The following is a 24042-nucleotide window of genomic DNA, read 5'->3' on the forward strand; positions in this document are numbered from 1 at the left end:
GCAATATACTGTATTTTTGCAGGTCATCTCTTATAATGCCCTCAAAATTTTTGCTGACCACTCATGTCAAACTTACCAGACAATAGTTGCCTGGATCTACCTTCTTACCTTTCTTAAATATAAGTACTATGTCCACCATCCTCCAATCCTGTGGCAGCTCCCGTTACAAAACAGTTAGTCATCAAATTTCAGTTTTATTACCATTTTTAAAAAAAGTCACATAAAACTATGGAACCTGAAATATATAGCTGCCCTTCGTCTTTTGAACTTTCGAGTGTTCTTAAAGTAAAATCTTATTACTTAAACTTTTCCTGGAACACAACACATTTTCTATCACAATTAACATGGGAGCAGTGGGGTAAAAGCATTAATTTTCATGGGAAGAACGAGAGAAATGTTGAAATATTATAGTGATAACTCTTGTCATATGGAGAAGTTGTGCTCATGTTTAGAATGTGGAATTTTTTTTAACCAGAATTCACATCTTCTTAAACATCAGTTAATTCACCAACGGGTGAATCCATTTTTATGTATTTTATGTGGACAGTGTTGTAGCCAAAGCACAAATCTTATTCAAAGTCAAAGAACTCACACAGAAAAGTAGCCATTTGCTGTATTATTTTTTTTTAGTTAACATTTTGTTAATAAATTTGAAAAAAATACAACAGTTAAGTTCAAAGTAAAGTCACGTGTCCTACAGAAGGAAGGAAAAACAATGTAGAATGTCAAATGATGATTATGAGTTATATTCCAATAAATATCTGTTATTGAAACGCAAATGGGATAAAAAACAAACCAGATACTTAATAGGCACTACAGTATATTACATACATCTATTAGTATGTCGGACCATTTTTGGCCTACAGAACGGCAGCAATTTGTTGTGAAGTAGAATTCATTAAGGATGAACAAATAATTCTGCAGGAATATTGGCCCATGTAGAAAGGATAGCTTCTCACAGCTAAAAATTGGCTCTCTAGGACATTGTTCACTATAATCATTACTTTCTACTTCCCTGAAACAGGTCACCTGCTGTGATAGTCCATCGGTATGAAGGAAAGATGAGTTGTGTGTTTAGTAGTGATGAGCGAATGTGCTCCTATAAGGTGTCTTCGTCGTGCTCGAAAAATATGCTCCAGTGTTCGCGTCTGAATTTTTCGCGGCTGTTAAACAGCAGCAACACATGCTGGGATTACCTAAGAAACAGGAAATCCCTGCATGTGTTTCGGCTATTGAATAGCCACAAGACATGCAGCCGCGGGAACTGGAACGTATTTTTCAAGCACGCCAAAGACACCCGGTTAGCACACGAGCGTGCCCTGATAACACCCTATACGAGAACATTTGCTCATCAGTGGTGTTGAGATAAGTTAATTGGGGAGGCAATGTTGTATTCAGTTGGTTTGTTTCACTACACACCACCTGTTCATCGGTGCGATTCTTGACATCCTCCTCCATCCCCTTACGTTAATGAGTTTTACTTCCTAAGGATCCTATTTCACCTGGTATTTTTTCCTATTACACGGCCACCATTGCATGTGAAAATCTCGCAAGTTTGGCATTTTTCTAAATAGGCCGACACAAAGAGCGAGGGGTTGACCTGTTCATTGAGAAATGTGCTCCTCGTGTATATGTAGAAAAGCTCAAAAAAAGTAAGCTTTTATTGATCTTTCACATTCTAAAAATTACAGCATAACAGTATATTAGCTGGTGTGTGTTGACCGTAGTCTTTTTCGTAGCTTTTACTGCATGAATCTTGAAAGGGAATAGATGTTTACGATAAAGTCGCCATTCAGTTTTTTTTTAATAATGTGTTTAAAACATCAGATTATATAAACTGTATAACGGCAGTAGCCGAGGCAGCACCTATTTCTTTTTTTGTCCCATGAAATATGATGAGATGAGCTGAACAACTGTCTCAATCACTTACAGTATTGTCTCCCCATGTCTGATGTCACATCAAGTAGTAAAGAAAGACATTGGACAGTACCTTTAAAACATACTACAAATGAATGAATAAACTTTTAAAATGTATATCCTCATGTTTCGATCTATATTTCTTTATTTTTTGAGTGTTTTTAACTGTATAATAACGGGAAATGACATTCTTGCTATAGTAACGATAAATGTGGAGAGTGACATAATGACTCTGGCATGGCAAAATAAGGAGGCTTATTCGCTGTGCAATGCTCCTCTGGGAAATTTTTTATGCAAATTGCCTTTTCAGAGAGGAAGAGGGCTTAAACTCTATAGCGCCACCTATTGGAAGCAGCGATCCTACAAGTCACTATCGATCCTTTAATGAGTCTTGCAATATGATTTAGGATAAAAGACACATCAGAATCTCAAATTGCAGACACGTTGTTTCTGAGTATTGCCCCTCATCAGTGCAAAGTATGAGAACTGATTAGGCTAGGTGAGAGGCTCTGGACTTGGGTATAAGGGGTGATGTTTCTCCTTGTGAAGAGTGACCTACCGGCTCTGTCATGCCAATGTAAAGAGTCTTATTTGCCATGCAATGCTCCTCTGGGAAATTTTAATATGAAAATTGCTTCTTCAGATAGGAAGAGGACTTAAACTCCATATCGACAACGTTTGGAAGCAGCCGTCTTAGTAGTCACTATCAACCCTTTAGTGAGTCTTGCAATATGACTTTGGATAATAGCCCAATCAGAATCTCAATTTGCAGACAGCCTCTGAAGAGGCAATTTGCATATTTAACTGTATAGAAGTAGTTAAGGAAGAATTATACCATTGGTCCCAGACTATGTAAAATGTATTAATACACGTAGAAATTATTCTTTCTTGACATTTGGCACAGGCTAGGGAGTCTACCGCCATGCTAGAAAAAAAACATTCACATGGCAATATACCAGCATGATGTTGCCACAGCTCTTAATCGGGAAGATCTGACAGCCATACTCCAAGAGTGACTAGTACTGCAATTATGACCACCTCAGAAAATAAGTTTGTCTATTTTAGTCCAATAGGTATGTGTATCAGGACAGAACATTAGATGCCTAAAATCATCATCTTTCTCTTCGCATCTATGATGGGTTTTTATAGAGATCCTTATAAAGCTGTAAAGAACAATTAATGGAAAACATATAGTTGGATAGGTTTGTTGTTACCTACAGGGAAACAGTTAAATGGGATTCAAGAACTTTTATCATTCTACGCTCTTTCACGTTGAAATTGCAACAATAAAGAAAAGTCACGGAATTATGGAAATTACATATTCGATAAACAAATTAATGATATGCAAATAATGAACAAGGAAAACAAAAAAATTTCAAACCTCTCAATTTATGCAGGCCGGGGTAGCATGTTTAGGCCACACAGACTGCTCACAGTAGCACAAGTAACATTTAGCCTGATGTTTTCTTGTTGAAAAATGGGTCCTGGTATCCTCTGGAGAAATGGCTGCACCACTAGTTGAATGCCCAAATCAATGTAACGCCAAGTTGTTAATGTACCTGGAATGAAGACTAGAGGAGTCCAGCTACTGTACATTATGCCACTCTAGACCATAATCCTGGGTGTAGGACCGTTGTGAAGAAATCTCCATGGTATTGCCCATATGGTTTCGAGACCAATCTGCGACTATCATTGCATCCAAGACAAAAGCAAGACATATCATTGAATAGGATAGACCTTCATTCCAGACTTACAGTGACATGTAAAAGTTTGGGCTCCCCTCGTCAAAATTACTGTTAGGGTATGTATCCACGTTCAGGATTGCATCAGGATTTGGTCAGGATTTTTCATCAGTATTTGTAAGCCAAAGCCAGGAGTGGAACAATTAGAGGAAAAGTATAATAGAAACACATGCACCAATTCTGCATTTGTCACCCACTCCTGGTTTTGGCTTACAAATACTGACGTAAAATCCTGACCAAATCCTGATGCAATCCTGAACATGGACACATACCTTTATTGTAAAGTTAAGCAAGTTGAAGATGAAATTATCTCTAAAAGGCCTAAAGTTAAAGATTACATATTTCCTTTTGTATTTTAGACAAAAAATGTATACTGTGTGTATTGTAAGATAGTGCTCACTGAATGCATTGGGGAACACTCACTTGGCAGTGGGATTAAGACACACAGGAACGATTTTCCACTTAAACAGTCCATATGGTTTATTTAGACACAGCATAAACCCGCATAAAGTACAGTCAATTTCATTACATCAACAAACATGCTGCACTCACCAGTCTGTTCCAATAGCAGGTGCACCTGTCTGCCTTTCATACAACCCCCTTGTCCGAGGTTACCTTCCAGGAGCTCCGCTCCACACGCTGACTTCTTGTCAGTCCTGACTTCCAGGGAATCTGCCTTACTGGGATCACTGACCCGTACTATGACTTGCTCGACAAGCTCAAACCTGTTGGTTCCAGACCCTCAGAAGGACAATAGCTTTTCCTAATGCAGATAGCCATCACAGACTCTACAGGCACATGACCTCCTCCATGTGCTTTCCAGGAAACCTGTCCTCTTGCAGGACCTTCCAACACAGAGACCATGTGACCAAACAACAGTCAAATTATACCCCATGAGACACACCCATTGATGGGAAGTGTGTGGTTAGTCAGACCCGCCCAGCTCTCTGACTAACTTGCAAGCCAAGTCCTCATAAAGTAAACAAGGCTTGTGGAACTACAGGTCCCAGAGAAACATTCCAGGCTTACAGTGCAGAGGACCTCCGCCACATACTGCCATTCACATTTGCGCCAGACACTATCTCACAGTATATATATATATATATATACACTCACTGGCCACTTTATTAGGTACACCTGTCCAACTTCTTGTTAACACTTAATTTCTAATCAGCCAATCACATGGCGGCAACTCAGTGCATTTAGGCATGTAGACATGGTCAAGACAATCTCCTGCAGTTCAAACCGAGCATCAGTATGGGGAAGAAAGGTGATTTGAGTGCCTTTGAACGTGGCATGGTTGTTGGTGCCAGAAGGGCTGGTCTGAGTATTTCAGAAACTGCTGATCTACTGGGATTTTCACGCACAACCATCTCTAGGGTTTACAGAGAATGGTCCGAAAAAGAAAAAAAATCCAGTGAGTGGCAGTTCTGTGGGCGGAAATGCCTTGTTGATGCCAGAGGTCAGAGGAGAATGGGCAGACTGGTTCGAGCTGATAGAAAGGCAACAGTGACTCAAATCGCCACCCGTTACAACCAAGGTAGGCCTAAGAGCATCTCTGAACGCACAGTGCGTCGAACTTTGAGGCAGATGGGCTACAGCAGCAGAAGACCACACCGGGTACCACTCCTTTCAGCTAAGAACAGGAAACTGAGGCTACAATTTGTACAAGCTCATCGAAATTGGACAGTAGAAGATTGGAAAAACGTTGCTTGGTCTGATGAGTCTCGATTTCTGCTGCGACATTCGGATGGTAGGGTCAGAATTTGGCGTAAACAACATGAAAGCATGGATCCATCCTGCCTTGTATGGAGCATCTTTGGGATGTGCAGCCAACAAATCTGCGGCAACAGTGTGATGCCATCATGTCAATATGGACCAAAATCTCTGAGGAATGCTTCCAGCACCTTGTTGAATCTATGCCACGAAGAATTGAGGCAGTTCTGAAGGCAAAAGGGGGTCCAACCCGTTACTAGCATGGTGTACCTAATAAAGTGGCCGGTGAGTATATATATATATATATATATATATATATATATATATATATATATGTTTACATTTTAAAAATTACAAGAAAAGAAAATTGGCTGATTCAAAAGTTTGGCCACTCTTGGAGATTTGGGTGCTCAGATAACTTTGACCAAGGTTTCAGACCTTAATTTGCCTGTTAGGGTTATGGCTTATTCACTGTCATCATTAGGAAAGGGCAGGTGATAAACATTTCCCAGCTTTCTGGAAAACCAGCCTCCTCTAACCTTGTGCCAAAAAACTGCTGCCATGGGTTCTTAAAAGCAGCTGCCTACCACTCTGAAAATGAAAATGGTGGAGGCCCACAAAGCAGGATAAGGCTATAAGAAAATATCAAAGAGTTTTCAATTTGCCCTTTCCTTAGTTCGAAATGTAATTAAGAAATGGCAGTTAACAGGGACAGTGGAGGTCCATGGAGTGGGCGCCCTTTTCAAATTTTTAAATTTTTTTCCCCTAGCTGGATAACATAAAGAAAATGTATTATTGCCACACTAACCATGTGATCATGCGGCAGGGCAGGTGTTTTTTCTTTCACTATGTACAGGTATTTATTATGCAAACTAGGGGGCAGGTCAGTGAGGGATCAGTGACCTATCAGCAGTCTGCATTTTGAATACCTAATCAGAGCACCACATATACTAACCCCGCCTTAGGACACGAGAATCTAATTAACTACAAACTGAAAATAAAGATTAAAGAACAACCAGAAGACTCATTTCATCAACCAAGGTATCATTTTATTCAGTATAACGGCGCCGACCTGACACTGTGTGTAGGTTACTGTTCATAATCCTGCTGACAGGTTCCCTTTAACTGTAGGCCTTTTAGAGATCATTTCACCTTCAACTTGCTTATCTGTAATAACAGTCATTTTGACCAGGGGTGTCCAAACTTTTACGTACCACTATAATTGCCACCTTGTTCATTACCATGATGGCATATGAGGGGTATGGGTTGAGGTCAGTGGAACATCTATAGCTGGATATCTGGAACGTAGCTAAATGTATGGCAGAAGCCTTCTGATGGTGTGTATAGGCACTGTTTGATGCCTCAGTCTTGGTATGTGACATCACGTTCTCTTAATCTCTTGATCTATCTGTGCATAGGCTCACCTCTGTGTGTCTTTTACTGTCTGTCATGAATTTGTAATGGATTTGTGGCAGCTCTGGGTCTGCTGAAATGTAAATGTTTTTTTCCTTTGATCCAGCAAGAGATAATGTTAGTCTCTTGCTGGCAGTTTCTTTTAGGCTGGTCAGCTGATGTTAGTTGGTAACCACTCCTACCTCCCTTTAAATAGTCACATGACCCATCAGCTGATACCTTATAGTGTTTATCTTCTATGCAGGCCAACAAGGTGTGTGTAGCTTACCTGTGACTGTGGTATTGCGGCTGATGGAGTTTTTCTCCTGGTGCCGTTTACTCTGCTGCTGTGGAGCTTAACAGCAGATCTTGATCTGAGTAGTATCCTTTTTGTCTGTTGCTTTCCCTGTGTAATATTATCTGCAGTGGTGAGGCTAGCGTTCTTGCCGGCCAATGCACTAGCCAGGGTTAGTAGAGGTGATGGCCAGGGACAAGGCACGTGATGGCGTCGGGAGGAAGGACCCGCATAGGGCGTTAGGGAAGCTTAGGGACTGGCACAGGTTGGTGTCAGGAGGTGTCCCATCCCTCGCTCCCTACCATTGGGGCGTTCCTCTCCTTTTTTTCATCACATTGGGCTTGTATGCTGTGTCGTCCACCGGTCATAACCGTGTCCGAGTGTGACACTGTCATTACAGTTACGCATTGTTCTATCTAACTGAATAGCACAGACATATTGACCTACGTGCATAGTGATCTGTCAGAGTGATAAACTAAAGTCTCTAAGTTCAAAGACTCAGTGTGCAATAAGTGGCACATCGACTAACTTGAGGCATTTCAAATCTCAGTACATGATCGATCCAATTTTTTAAATTTCATACAGTTTAAAACAATTTCCTTACAATTTGGCTTTTATCCCCCTGATCACAGATTTTAGTGACACCTGCTACTTCCTTGGTTTGCATAACCTAACTGCTTGTCCTTGATCTTGCAATTTCAATGTTGGGACTGTTCTTTGTAAGGGACAGGATAAGGGTCCTCCATCTACCACATATAGACTTTTACCTGCCCAGGCCTGCAAACAAATGGACAATCAGGATGCAATGGACTCGTATAGTTAAGATGGCAGCAACACAGGTGCAAAAATACTGGTGAGACAACCACTATCAGTCTGCCAATACATGGAGGGGGTAGTTGCTTGGTATACTAATGCACAATAGAGGTTTGTATGTGCTGTTCATATACAGGTGATGCACAGCATCTGGCTTACAGCCTATTGGTGACGGCCATACTATTAGATCAGGCGGGCTGCCCAGTCCTATCCAAATGCATGCCATGTGAACAGACACCACAGTTTACAAGAACAAATATTCCCAGCTGCACCCTGAAAAATAAAGTGCGGAAAACGCATACAAAAATATGTAAGGTATTAGTCGATATTTTGGCCAAGATATGCAAGATCGCAAGCCACGTCAAGGGTCCTCATGCTTGCGAGTCCTATCACTAAACAGCAAAACCACAAAAAGAGGACTTAAAAATCCTCCAAAAATTCAAAAAACAGCAGAAATAAGGCTGAAATGTTTACCTGCCCATGCCTCAAAACAAATGCACTATCAGGATGCAGTTTAACAAAAAAAGAGAAACTTTTAGTCAGCTCACCGTCCTCGTCTCACACCTGGAGTCCCTCTGTCAGCCAGGTGGCGGCCCTCTTAACTACATGGGTCCACTGCATCCTGATAGTGTGTTTATTTTGAGGCCTGGAGTGCCTTTTTTCTGCTGTTTTTTTTATTTTTGGAGAATTTTTAAGTCCTCTTTTTGTGGCTTTGCTGTTTACACATATAGACTTTGCAACAAATTGTCTCTAATTCTTGATATACAGTGGGGAAAAAAAGTATTGTCAGCCACCAATTGTGCAAGTTCTCCCACTTAAAAAGATGAGGCCTGTAATTTATATCATAGGTAGACCACAACTATGAGAGTCAAAATTGAGAAAACATCCAGAAATTCACCTTGTCTGTGTCATGAACCAAGTCGGGGTTTGCTTCTTGCTTTTCCTTCCATGGCCTGGTTATGGTGGGGTTAACCTTTCCTGCCTCTCTTTGGTTCGTGAGTGGCTATTTATTGGTGCCACTCCTGGTAGTATGTGCCAGTGATAGTTCCAGTCCCTGGCTTGAGCAGCTAACCCGTATACCCTAGTGATCCTTCTGCCTCTGATTACCCGTATTTGTGCCTGACCTGTTCCCTGTCCCTGACTTAGTGTTTGTTTGGTGGATTCCTACAGTGTATGACACGGCTTGTATTTTGAACCCTGCCTCCTACGTTCTGTCTCTGTTACTACTTTTTCCTTCTGGCTCTGACTCTCTGGCTCGTACCAAGACGACATCTTTTGTCTCACGTTTTGGATCCCGCACTCCAGTCTGGTTCTGATTTCTCTCTTGTCTCTGACCTTGTGCATTGCTGTGACCTCTGGTACTTCGTCTTCCTATTTGTTGCTCACCGGCCTGTCTGACTACTCTTCTGCCTCCTGGTGGCGCTCCTTGCTTTGCACTGTGGTGCTACACCTTTGAGTGCTACCTGTTTCTCCTTACCTTCGCCCCCTGGTGGAGGTTGCGTGAAACTGCATTGCAGTTGCATTACAGTCAGATTTGGCAAGATTTATTTTTCAAATTATGGTGGAAAATAAGTTATTTGGTCATTAACAAAAGGTTATCTCAATATTTTGCTATATATCCTTTGTTGGCAATGACCGAGGTCAAACTTTTTCTGTAAGTCTTCACAAGGTTTGCACACACTGTTGGTAGTATGTTGGCCCATTCCTCCTTGCAGATCTCCTCTATAGCAGTGATGTTTTGGGCCTGTCGCTGGGCAACACAGACTTTCAATTCCCTCCAAAGATTTTCTATTGGTTTGAGATCTGGAGACTGGCTAGGCCACTCCAGGACCTTTTATATGCTTGTTACGAAGCCACTCCTTCCTTGCCCTGGCAGCGTGCTTGGGATCACTATCATGCTGAAAGACCCATCCACGTTTCATCTTCAATGCCCTTGCTAATGGAAGGAGGTTTGCACTCAAAATCATGCGATACATGGCCCCATTCATTCTTTCATGTACACGGATCAGTCATCCTGGTCCCTTTGCAGAGAAACAGTCCCAAAGTGTGATGTTGCCACCCCCATGCTTCACAGTAGGTATTTTGTTCTTTGGATGTAACTAAGCATTCTGTCTCCTCCAAACACTACGAGTTTTGTTTCTACCAAACAGTTCTACTTTGGTTTCATCAGACCATATGACATTCTCCCAGTACACCTGTGGATAATCCAAATGCTCTCTAGCAAACTTCAGACGGGCCTGGACATGTACTGGTTTAAGCAGGGGGACACGTCTGCCACTTCAGGATCTGAGTCCCTGGCGGCATAGTGTGTTACTGATGGTAGCCTTTGTTACGGTCATCCCAGCTCTATGCAGGTCATTCACTAGGTTCCCCCATGTGGTTCTGGGATGTTTACTCACCTTTCTTTTCATCATTTTCACCCCATGGGGCGAGATCTTGCTTGGAGCCCCAGATCGAGGGAGATTATCAGTGGTCTTGTATATCTTTCATTTTCTTACTATTGCTCCCACAGTTGATTTCATCACACCAAGCTGCTTGGCTATTGGAGATTGTCTTCCCAGCCTGGTGCAGGGCTACAATTTTGTTTCTGGTTTCCTTCATAAGCTCTTTGGTCTTCACCATAGTGGAATTTGGAGTGTGACTGAGGTTATGGACAGGTGTCTTTTATACTGATGGGAAATACAAGAGAAATCCAGCTCACCCCTGGAAGATCCTCTGTATGCTTGTAGTAGGATCCCAGCACGGATCAACGTCTCTGTCTGATGCTGTATTCTTGCACAAAATAGGAAGGGTATCCAGCTCCGGAAATAAAATCAAAAGTTTTTATTTAGTATTAAGTGAATTCCTGGAGGAAGAGTGCCTGAAACAACTGAACACGTTTCGAAGAGGACTAAGAACACTACACGTGTTCGAAACGGATTCAGTTGTTTCAGGCACTCTTCCTCCGGTAATTCACAGGTATCCTTGTCCAGCAGCCACATTTACTAAATACTAAATAAAATCTTTTGATTTTATTTCCGGAGCTGGATACCCTTCTTTTTTTGTCTTTTATACTGATAAGTTCAAACAGGTGCCATTACTACAGGTAATGGGTGGAAGACAAAGGAGCCTCTTAAAGAAGAAGTTCCAGGTCTGTGAGAGCCAGAAATCTTGCATGTTTTTAGGTGACCAAATACTTCTTTTCCACCATAATTAGCAAAATAAATCTTGCTGAATCATACAAGGTGATTTTCTGTTTTTTTGTTCTCCATTTTGCCTCTCATAGTTGTGGTCTACCTATGATGTCAATTACAGGTCTCTCTCGTCTTTTTAAGTGGGAGAACTTGCACAATTGGTGGCTGACTAAATACTTTTTTCCCCAATGTATTGTGCAACTATATTTTCCCATTCCTTAGGACTCGCTCATACTGGCATATAACACTGCTGAGCTCTATCTGATGTTTTATCGGATAGCACTCGGCCCAATTTTATACTATAGGGCAGTGCAAATAAATTTATATAATTTATACAGTGTGATTTTCCGGATTTTATTTTAGATATTCTATCTCTCAATGTTAAAATTAACCCACCGTTAAAATTATAGACTGTGTTTTTGTCAGTGGGTAAACTTACAAAATCTGCAAGGGATCAAATACTTATTTCCTCCACTGTGGAAGAGGCTCTATCTCTGTAAGTGACTTCAGACACAAAAAGACTATACAGTCATTACAGCAGGGGATCACAGCTGATTCTTTATTTGAGGTAAAACTTTGCTTAAAAACAGGCAGGGAAATGTTTTGCCTCACAAAAAGAATCAGCTGTGGTCCCCTGAAGTAATGTCTGTATATTCGTTTGCTTCCTTCCTTGCCTGGGAGCTGTGCTATTATCAAACCATGTCCCTGCACAGTCAGACACAGCCATTACACAGTACACAAGAGGGGCACATTTATAAGATTATCTCAGCACAGGAACATTTTTTTTAACACATCCCAATTGTGGAAATTATTATCATTCTACGATCTATTAATTAAATTGTACTTTGTTAGTTGGAAAACCCCTTTAAGTAGTGAAGTTTCTATTGTGGAATCACTTGTGGAGGTTTCTGCTAATCTGGTACCTCAGGGGCTCGCCTAATCTACAATCGCACAATCTATTCAAGCAAAATTTGCATTCTAAAAGCCCAAGTAGCACTCCTTCCTATCTGATTTCTGCCGTGTTCTCAAACAGTAGTTTGCAACCACAACTGCCATGTTCGGTAAAAATTGCATTACAAATTGTGGGGACAATTTTCTCCTATTACCCTTCATCTAATATATAAAGCTGAATGTGTGTGTGTATGTGTGTATGTCCGAGATTGGCATCTGCACCGTCGCAGCTACAGCCACAAAATATTGCACAGTCACACGTCTGGACCCTGAGAGCGTCATAGGCTATGTTGTGTGGCAAAATTTTAACCCCGCGCGTTCCAATTCACCAAACAATTTTGCCCCTATCAACATAATGGGGAAAAAGTGAAAGGAAAAGTGTTGGAGGCAAATTGACAGCTGCCAGATGTGAACAAGGGGGACTTAAAGAGTGAGAGCGATGGCGCCAAAGAGTATATACCGTACGGTTGCCAAGGTGGGGCCCCAACATGGGATACTCACCACACACGGGGATATGAACACACACAAAATGCGCCACACGCTACCACATGCTTGAACACATATATCACCCTCCGCACACATTTCACCACACATACACCAACCTCGCAACATAAAAGTCGAAACACAAAAGTCACCGCTCGAAACTCGCCACGCGCAAAACTCGCCACATGCAAAACTAGGCTCACGCAAAACTCACATGTGCAAAACTCACCTCATGGAAAACTCGCCACACGCAAAACTTGCACATGCGGAAAAATTGCCACATTCATAAAAGTTGCAACACATGCAAAAGTTGCCTCACACAAAACTTGCACATACTCAAAACACACCACACATAAAACTCACCACGCGCAAAACTCGCCATGCGCAAAACTTGCTGCACACAACTTGCTACACTAACCTGTCACATGCAACTCGACACACAAAAAGTTTCTACACGCATGTCGCCACACAAAACTCATCTCACAAAAGTCGCTACATGCATGTCGCCACACGCAACTCAACATACACAACTTGACACATGAAACTCGCCCTAAAACACACACAAGTCTGGTATTATCCTTCAAAAATAAAAATCTGATTAATAAGCAGACAAACTACAAGAGCAACAAATGTACCATATAGGAAATACGGCAGCTGTCAGTCACATGACCTGTCTATTATGTGTATGTGTGAGCTAATATATACTGCCAGGGGAGAGGGCTTCCTGTTGGCTGGGGATTTATCAGGCTGCCAATTTAGCTTACAAATACTGAGGTAAAAATACTGAGCAAATAATGTGTGAACGAGGTCTAATACAGGAGGAGATGACACACAGATATATACTATATACAGGAGGAGATGACACAGGTATATACTATATACAGGGGAGATGACACACACATATATACTATATACAGGGGAGATGACACAGATATATACTATATACAGGAGGAGATGACATACAGGTACATACTATATACAGGAGAAGATGACATACAGGTACATACTATATACAGGAGGAGATGACACACAGGTATATACTATATACAGGGGAGATGACACACAGGTATATACTATATACAGGGGAGATGACACAGGTATATACTATATACAGGAGGAGATGACATACAGGTACATACTATATACAGGAGGAGATGACACACAGATATATACTATATACAGGAGCAGATGACACACAGGTGCATACTATATACAGGAGATAATGACATACCGGTATATACTATATACAGGAGGAGATGACACACAGGTATATACTATATACAGGGGAGATGACACACAGGTATATACTATATACAGGGGAGATGACACACAGGTATATACTATATACAAGAGGAGATGACACACAGGTATATACTATATACAGGGGTGATGACACATGTATATACTATATACAAGAGGAGATGACACACAGGTATATACTATATACAGGGGAGATGACACACAGGTATATACTATATACAAGAGGAGATGACACACAGGTATATACTATATACAGGGGAGATGACACACAGGTATATACTATATACAAGAGGAGATGACACACAGGTATATACTATATACAGGGGTGATGACACATGTATATACTATATACAGGAGGAGATGACACAGGTACATACTATATACAGGGGAGATGACACATGTATATACTATATACAGGAGGAGATGACACAGGTACATACTATATACAGGGGAGATGACACATGTATATACTATATACAGGAGGAGATGACACAGGTACATACTATATACAGGAGGAGATGACATACAGGTATATACTATATACAGGAGGAGATGACACAGGTATATACTATATACAGGAGGAGATGACATACAGGTACATACTACATACAGGAGGAGATGACACACAGGTATATACTATATACAGGAGCAGATGACACACAGATATATACTATATACAGGAGCAGATGACACACAGGTGCATACTATATACAGGAGGTAATGACATACCGGTATATACTATATACAGGAGGAGATGACACACAGGTATATACTATATACAGGGGAGATGACACACAGGTATATACTATATACAGGGGAGATGACACACAGGTATATACTATATACAAGAGGAGATGACACACAGGTATATACTATATACAGGGGTGATGACACATGTATATACTATATACAAGAGGAGATGACACACAGGTATATACTATATACAGGGGAGATGACACACAGGTATATACTATATACAGGGGAGATGACACACAGGTATATACTATATACAAGAGGAGATGACACACAGGTATATACTATATACAGGGGTGATGACACATGTATATACTATATACAAGAGGAGATGACACACAGGTATATACTATATACAGGGGAGATGACACACAGGTATATACTATATACAAGAGGAGATGACACACAGGTATATACTATATACAGGGGAGATGACACACAGGTATATACTATATACAAGAGGAGATGACACACAGGTATATACTATATACAGGGGTGATGACACATGTATATACTATATACAGGAGGAGATGACACAGGTACATACTATATACAGGGGAGATGACACATGTATATACTATATACAGGAGGAGATGACACAGGTACATACTATATACAGGGGAGATGACACATGTATATACTATATACAGGAGGAGATGACACAGGTACATACTATATACAGGAGGAGATGACATACAGGTATATACTATATACAGGAGGAGATGACACAGGTATATACTATATACAGGAGGAGATGACATACAGGTACATACTACATACAGGAGGAGATGACACACAGGTATATACTATATACAGGAGCAGATGACACACAGGTATATACTATATACAGGAGAAGATGACACATAGGTATATACAATATACAGGAGGAGATGACATACAGCAGGTATATACTATTTACAGGGGAGATGACATATAGGTATATACTATATACAGGAGATGACATACAGGTGTATACTATATATAAGGGAGATGACAAACATGTATATACTGAGGGGAAAATGAGAGGTGTGAGGTGAAAATGAGGGGTGTGAGGTGAAAATGAAAAGGTGTGAGTGCAAAATGAGAGGAGTGAGGGAAAATAGTGGAGTGATCGGAAAATGACAAGTGTTAGGGGGGAATGAGAGGAGTGAGGGGGGAATGAGAGGAGTGAGGGGGAAAATGAGAGGTGTAAGGGAGAAAATGAGATGTGAGCGAGAAAATAAGAGATGTGAGGGGGAAAATGAGAGGAGTGATGGGAAAATAAGAGAAGTGAGATGCTATAACTAACAACAGATATTTACTATGCCCAGGCAGCGCCGGGCTCTTCGGCTAGTATAAATTATAAATTTGACGACAAAACAGTAGTTGAAAGAAAGAAACACACACACATACATACACAAAAGTCCTTTAATTGTAAAAGCTCTCCCTGATAATTTCCCTCTTTTTTCCATTTTATTACAAAAAAAAGTAATCCAGTGGTCAGCCGTAAACCATATTGAGGTCACGTGATGATCCCAGTCTTCTTCATCCAGTGTATGGAGCCCCGTTCAGAGAACGAAGCTTTAAACACTGGAGCAGCAACCACTGCCAAGTCTCACCCTTGTGCAGTGCAAGAACACAGCTACAGTTCTCATGCTGTGACAAGCTGTGACGAGCGGTAATGACAGTAAGTTTTTGACAGGTCACAGCCGCTAAACTGCGGTAACCTTGCTAACATAATTGCTCATCACCGGACATGACAGAGCTGAAATCAATCCGAAAACCATTACTCCGATTGCCAATGCACAAGAGTAATCGGGAAGAGCCGAGGCTAAGCATCAGAATTGGTGCATTTATTAGATGCGCCATTTCTGGGGTGAGGGTTGGGTATGAGCCAATATCCATGGACCTTCCCAGCCTATTAGTATCAGCCCGAAACTGTCTGATTAACCCTTGCTGGTTATTAAAAGTGGGTGGGATCCCTTATCATTTCTTTTTAGGGTTCCGCCTTTTTTAATAACCAGTAAAGGCTAAGCAGACAGCTGTGAGCTGATATTTATAGGCTGGGAAGCTCTATGGTTCTTGGCCCCTTTCCAGACTAATAAGACCAGATCAAAGCTGTCTGTTTTTTCTTCGCTAGTTATTAAAAATAGGGAGGGCCCCACATCATTTTTTTTAACATTTATTTATCTATCTATTTCTGTATATAAGATTGATGTATTGGCTAGAAAACTAGATTTAAATTACATAGAGATTACAGTATGTTAAAGATGATTGTATATGCATGTCATACGGATGCTAGTTGAGGAAGAAAATCGCACACTCGCATAACATAAGCTGAAACATATGGATTCCACTTGTCCTTCTTGCTAATGTGAAGGAGCCCTAAAAGTAAAACTGGTAGGGCTAAAATAACATTTTAGAGGAAAAATTACAATTATTTTTCATTCCACTTTTCATTAATTCTTTTGTAGCACCTGAAGGGTTACAAAATTTCCTGACAGCAGTTTTGAAGTATTTAGGGGTGTGGTTTTAAAAAATGGTATGAGTTTTGGGAAGTTTCCAATATATAGGCCCCTCAAAGTCCATTTAAGTATGAATAGGTCCCTAAAGAAACAGGCTTTCTAAATTTCTTGAAAAAAAAAAAAGAGAAATTACTGCTAAACTTTTTTTTTTGCTGTATGTTTCCGCGCACTCTCATCTGAATTGCTGCTAAACTTTTAACATTTAACATCCTAAAAAAATAAAATGACAGTTGAAAAATGATGCAGATGTTTAAGTAGACATGTGGGAAATTGTATTTGTTAATTATTTTGTAAAGCACAACTACCGTAACTGGTTTAAGGATTTAAAATTACAAATTTTGAAAATTGCAATTTATTTTGCAAAATTCAAATATTTTCACAAGTAAATGCAAATGATAGCAACCTAAATTTTCCACCATCATGAAGTACACTCTGCCACCAGAAAACAGTCTCAAAATCGGTGGCATCCGTTCCAGAGTTATTGCCACATGAGGTGACACTCGTCGGATTTAAACATTTGGCCTGGTCATTACGGTCAAAATTTGCTCTGTCACTAATGGCTTAAGTATGGTTCAGTAAGGACGCATCTATGTCAAACTTGTGCACTTTTTAATTTATAATACAGCATTATTTAATGGTAAAATTGTAATTTTAGTGGAGTTTTTTCTTCTTTTTTTTACATGTAAAACTTCTTAACCTTTCTGTATAATATTTATTAATGCGATCATACAACATGTAATTTTTTTTATCATTTTAGTAATACTCAGCACTACTTACAAATTGTGGTGAATTGTCCCCATCTGTGTTATACTGTCAGACAGGGTATTAAACCCTTTTGTATAAAGAAGACCCAGAGGCCATTGTTAGGCCTACAGTTACCATAGCAACTCGGCAGCACCTTTCAAATGCAAATTGGGAGGAATGGAGCAATGTGCTGAATGTGGAACCTATACTTCAGTCATCATCTCCAGATGCTGGTTGCCCTTGAGAGTAGCACATGGTTAAACTGCCAGGGTCAGAATTGCTATTGTTCCCATGCCATCCCTGCGACATACATGTACATTGCGGTGCACAGTCTTGTAATGAGGGCAAACGGGGCTCCTGCTCCTTGGGGCCCATGGCCAGATTGCCCACATTATGTTTTAGGCAGCACATATTCCGAAGCAGGGAGCATTCATGAAGCTCCACTGCCAGCCATATGGAATGACAGGAGAGCTCATGTCTCCTGTTCAGTGATGTACCAGCGTGACGATGTCATCAGCCAGGGCCGTCACGACATCATCATGCTAGCATGTACGCTCTGGCCACAAAACGCATTGGAACTGCAGGAGGTGGTTTTTTTTTTTTTAAATTAACGAAATGGGGGTGGGACAAAGGAGAATATAATAAATTAATCATGAAGGGGTGGAAGAAAAGAAAATATCATGAACTAAAGGGAACCTGTCACCAGGTTTTTCGTTTATAAAGTAGGACTACCACCTTTAAATCCGCTTTTACAGCATTCTAATAAGCTGTACGTATGTCCCCAAGTCCCCCTGCATAGCGCAAAAAGGTACCGTATATACTTGAATATAAGACGATCCAAGTATAAGCCGACCCCCCTAATTTTGCCACAAAAAACTGGGAAAACTTAATGACTCGAGTATTATTATTATTTATTATTATAGCGCCATTTATTCCATGGCGCTTTACATGTGAGGAGGGGTATACATAATAAAAACAAGTACAATAATCTTAATCAATACAAGTCACAACTGGTACAGGAGAAGAGAGGACCCTGCCCGCGAGGGCTCACAATCTACAAGGGATGGGTAAGGATACAGTAGGTGAGGGTAGAGCTGGTCGTGCAGTGATTTGGTCGATCAGTGGTTACTGCAGGTTGTAGGCTTGCCGGAAGAGGTTGGTCTTCAGGTTCTTTTTGAAGGTTTCGATGGTGTATAAGCCTAGGGTGTAAAATGCAGCAGCTACCTGTAAATTGCAAAAATAAAAATAGATAGCAATAAAAGTTAAATGAATTGAGATATCAGTAGGTTAAGTGTTTTTGAATATCCATATTGAATCAGGAGCCCCATATAATTCTCCATACAGTTCATGATGGGCCCTATAAGATGCTCCATATTAAAATATGCCCCATATAATGCTGCACAAAGGTTAATAATGGCCCCATAACATGCTCCATAGACACATTTGCCCCATACAGTACTGCATAAAGGTTAATAAGGGCCCCATAAGATGCTCCATAGAGATATTTGCCCCATATAGTGCTGCACAAATGTTGATTATGGCCCCATAAAATGCTCCATAGAGATATTTGCCCCATATAGCGCTCCACAAATGCTGATTATGGCCCCATAAGAGGCTCCATAGAGATATTTGCCCCATATAGTGCTCCACAAATGCTGATTATGGCCCCACAAGATGCCCCATAGAGATATTTGACCCATATGCTGTTGCGATTAAAAAAAAAAAAAATGACATACTCGCCTCTCGTCGCTCAGGCCCCCGGCACTTGCAATATTAACCTGTCCTCTTTCCGGCGCCGCTGTGTCTTCCGCGTCTTCTGCGTCCTCTGCACTAACGTTCAGGCAGAGGGCGCGGACTAACCACGTCATCGTGCCCTCTGACCTGAGCGTCACTGCAGAGGATGCGGAAGACACCGCAGCGCCGGAACGAGAGGTGAATATCTCCGTACTCCCCCTCCCCATTATACTCACCTGCTCCCGGTGTGGTCCCTGCACGTCCCTCCCTGGTTCTCCGGGTGCTGACAGCTTCTTCCAGCATTTAGCGGTCACCGTTACCGCTCATTAGTAATGAATATGCGGCTCCACCCCTATGGACCATGTGACCGCTCAACGCTGGAAGAAGCTGTCAGCGACCAGATACTGGAGATGCAAGGTCCGTGCCAGGAGCAGGTGAGTATGTCACAGCCGCTGCTCCCCCTCCCCCGCCGACCCCCCCAGGGACAATGACTCGAGTATAAGCCGAGAGGGGCACTTTCATCCTAAAAAAATGGGCTGAAAATCTCGGCTTATACTCGAGTATATACGGTACTTACTTTAACCACAGATGGCATGGTCCGGTGGGATGGACATCTCTGGTCTTAATCCGGGGCCTCCTCTCTTCCTACGATCACTGTCCTCCTTCCCTGCTTTATATGGATGACACGTCCCAAGTCATCCACGCAGTGTCTCCCAATCACTCTCCTGCACAGGTCTCCTATTACATGGTATGCTTGACTTTGTAAAGCCCTATATTATGTATAGCACTGTACACAAGGGGGAAAAATTTTCGCACCGCTGTCTCTACCATTTTGCATCTGCAGATATGCCCCAGAGCAACTGTGTTAATCACATAACTTATCACATGATCTCTCAAGGGAATCGTGTGATATATCACGTGATACATCGGTTGCTGCAGGGGCCCATGCCTATATCCTACAACAACCACGGAGTAGATATAACCCAAAGGCATATTTTTTAAAAAAAGGTAACACATTTTATTATGGATACACAATATACATAGGTACAAAAGATAACAGACAAGGTAAACGCATAGCTTATGTACGTAGGACATAAGACACTGAAAATCACACCATGGACGGAAAACAGACAAGGACCTATGGGTGCTGAAAACATGTCATATAACCATGCCTGTCTTACCTGGGGCTGCTGGACTGGCACTGGCACCAATTTATGGGTAAGACAGGCATGGTTATATGGCTTTCCTCAGCCTATTTAGGTCAGATGATTAGGTAGCTATATGGTCACATTGAATACATGTATTACTTATTAAGGCACTATGCACCTTCATGATATACCATTCCATATAGACTTTTAGTCTGACATGTTTTCAGCACCCATAGGTCCTTGTCTGTTTTCCGCCCATGGTGTGATTTTCAGTGTCTTATGTCCTACGTACATAAGCTATGCGTGTACCTTGTCTGTTATCTTTTGTACCTATGTATATTGTGTATCCATAATAAAATTTGTTACCTTTTTCTAAAAATATGCCTTTGGGTTATATCTACTCCGTGGTTGTTGTAGGATATATTCAGTAGTGGAGTTTTGCCCTATGATTTAATCTGTCCATTATAAGGGTGTATCCCTGTGATAGGATTCTATTTGATATGCATCAGTGGTATTTGTATTTAGGGGCCCATGCCTATTAAACTTCCCAGGGCCCTGGCTACTCTTTATCCACCCCTGATTGGCAGCATCAGGGCTGCCACCAAGAATTTCAAGGCCCATATTGGCAAAATTTTTCCACCCCCTTGAGACTCTGCACAGGCTCCATCCTAGCCCTGCCTCTGCCCCTTGAACCTACCACAGTTCCACCGCCCACTCTTGGAAAACCTCCACTTCTGCACTACGTCCTCACCAATCACACATTAACAGTTCCCATTGAACACCAGATTACATACAAAGATGGCAGCTTTTGTTTTGGCCAAAAAGATTTTTTAAGCTGCCATCACAAGCTGAAGAGACAAAAAGTGCAAAAAAGGTCTTATCTGATAGCCAAGTGGTATAAGATATTATAGGTACGCTGATAGGGTTTTGACAGTCACAACACCTATAGAAGAATGGGAAGGCTGCAGCAGGACCACCAGGGAGATACAATGCAATGAATGAGAAATACAGTGGTTCAAAATCCGCGCTGCCCAAGGTTCCAAAAATGCAATTCCACACGGAAAAGCATGAATGCGATTTATTTGTCAACACATTTTAAGGATTCCAAACCTCTTAATAAGGAAAAAACACAAAAAATACGGCTCCATTTTGCTAGAGGAAAAAAAAATTGGCTCCATCAACAACCACATTGTGACCAAATGCTACATTACTGATCATTATTTAAAGAAAAAAAAAAAGAAAAAAAACACAATACGAAGTGCCATTATGCACAGGAGCTCTGTGTATAGTGTACAGGTAATACGGTGATCCCAAGTGACATTACGCACAGGAGCTCTGTATACAGTGTCAGTGTACAGGTAATAGTGATCACCAGTGACATACACAGGAGCATTGTAGATCGCATACAGTGTATAGTGTGCACAGGGAACACACTGACTCACTGGTGACATCTCTAGTTAAAGTCCTTCATCTTTGCTTTTCTTTTTCAACCAGCGCAGACCGCCATTATTTCTTCAAGCCAGGACTCGTCTCTGCATGACACAGTTACCTACAGCACCGCTTCCAGAGCACATTCCCCACTTTTTCCCTTTCTTCTACACTACACAGCTGAATACAGACGTGCACCAAGCAATAATATATAATTAGTTATTATGCAACCAACCATTCCAAATATATGCATAGAGTATGGTCTAAGAGGCTCGTGTCCGTGCAGAACTGACAGTTATAAATCATTGCAATGCAATGGTTTATAACAGCGATCAGACTACTGAAAGTGAAAGTCCCATAGAAGTAAAAAAGTTTTTAAAAAATAGTTTAAATATATATTTTAAAAATCATAAAGAAAGAAAAATATATTGTACTCTTAAATTTGTATTTTTATATGAAAAAAAATACACGTTTGGTATAACAGCGTCCTGAGCGACCAGTCCCATAAAACTGTCACACTAGAAAAAAATGGCAAAAATGCTTTGTCACCATAAAGATGAACAAAAAGTGGAATAAAACACGATCAAAATGGTGAATGTAAATAATAATGCTATACGTTATAAACATCTGTGACGTACTTGGGGGTTCAAGGTGCTCACCACATGTCTAGGTACATTTCTTGAGCGGTCTGTTTTCTAAAATGGGGTCACTTGTGGGGGTTTCCACTGTTTAGGCACATCAAGGGCTCTCCAAACACAACTTGGCATCTGCTAATGATTCCTTCCAATTTTTAGCTCCAAAAGTTAAATGGAGCTCCTTCCCTTCTGAGCCCTGCCATGTGCCCAAACAGTAGTTTTCCTCGCATATGAGGTATTGGGGTACTTAGGAGAAATTGGACCCCAAAAAATATTGTGGAATTTCTCCAGTGACCCTTGTGAAAATAAAAAAATGGGGTCTAAAGTAAAATGTTTTGTGAAAAAACCTTAAATCTTCATTTTTTTCCTTCCACATTGCTTCAGTTCCTGTGAAGCACCTTGAAGGGTTAATAAACTTCTTGAATCTGGTTTTGAGCTTCTTGATGGTTGCAATTTTGAGAATGGTGTCACTTTAGGGTATTTTCTGTCATATAGACAGGTTTGAGGTGTGTCGTTACGACCCTTCGCAGTTAGTCTCAAGTTCTAATTGATTTGTAAGGACCTCACTGGCTGAGGTTTGTCAGTAGGACTCCTCACTACTATTTTTTAAAGTTCATTTGATGTGGGCCACACGTTCCTTGATGTGCCACAGTATCTGCAATTCCCCATATGAGAACACTAGTCCCAGCCTGGTCATCTTGTCCTCTGAGTTTTTGGTCTGGCTACACCTTAGCTTCTTATCTAGTATAGATAACATTTTCTGTAGGCCCCCACTTTGCCTGAGATAAGGGATTCTTCTACCAAATAATCCTTGTTTCCTTCAGAACATGCTGTCCAATTATGGCGTCCCTTTGCACACAAACACCCTTTCCAAAATGCAGGTCTCGGAGCAGTAGGACCACAGGTCCTTTCATTTTTAATATTTTTCCCTATCTGCTTAACAGGCACTGAGCTACTTTTGCCCACTTATCTCCTTCCATACTGGGCTGGCCCCATTGGTTAAACCTGTTTGCAGCTAACCCACTGTTTGCAGGCCACAACCACATGAAACAACATGATAATGCATTATATAAACATAACATCTTCAAGGGAGGGTGTTGTCCGCTTCTCCACTCCTTTACACCTCTTTTAGCTGCCTGTGCGTCAAAGTAAGAAAAATATTCCAGTAAAGGACTGGGGTACTTTTCTGCTATAAATCATGCCACTTTTACAAACTCAACTGGCTTGCTAGGCCATGTCTGCTCCCACAGAGCTCCCTTGCTCTTCAAAAAGTTGATGGAGCTGGTATTAACATGCAAAAGTAGCAAAACTTGTCATTTTATTACTATAGTGGCCTGTAAAAAAATGTATGAAG

At 41.1% G+C, this 24042-nt stretch overlaps 1 protein-coding gene across 1 annotated transcript in view; it reads left to right on the top strand.

Moving 5' to 3' along the window:
• Positions 1-24042, top strand: part of LOC143768166 (uncharacterized) — a 138955-nt gene that overhangs the window by 90103 nt on the left and 24810 nt on the right. The window lies entirely within an intron of this gene.

This window comes from Ranitomeya variabilis, chromosome 4 (genome assembly GCF_051348905.1).
Source record: "Ranitomeya variabilis isolate aRanVar5 chromosome 4, aRanVar5.hap1, whole genome shotgun sequence".
NCBI lineage: Eukaryota > Metazoa > Chordata > Amphibia > Anura > Dendrobatidae > Ranitomeya > Ranitomeya variabilis.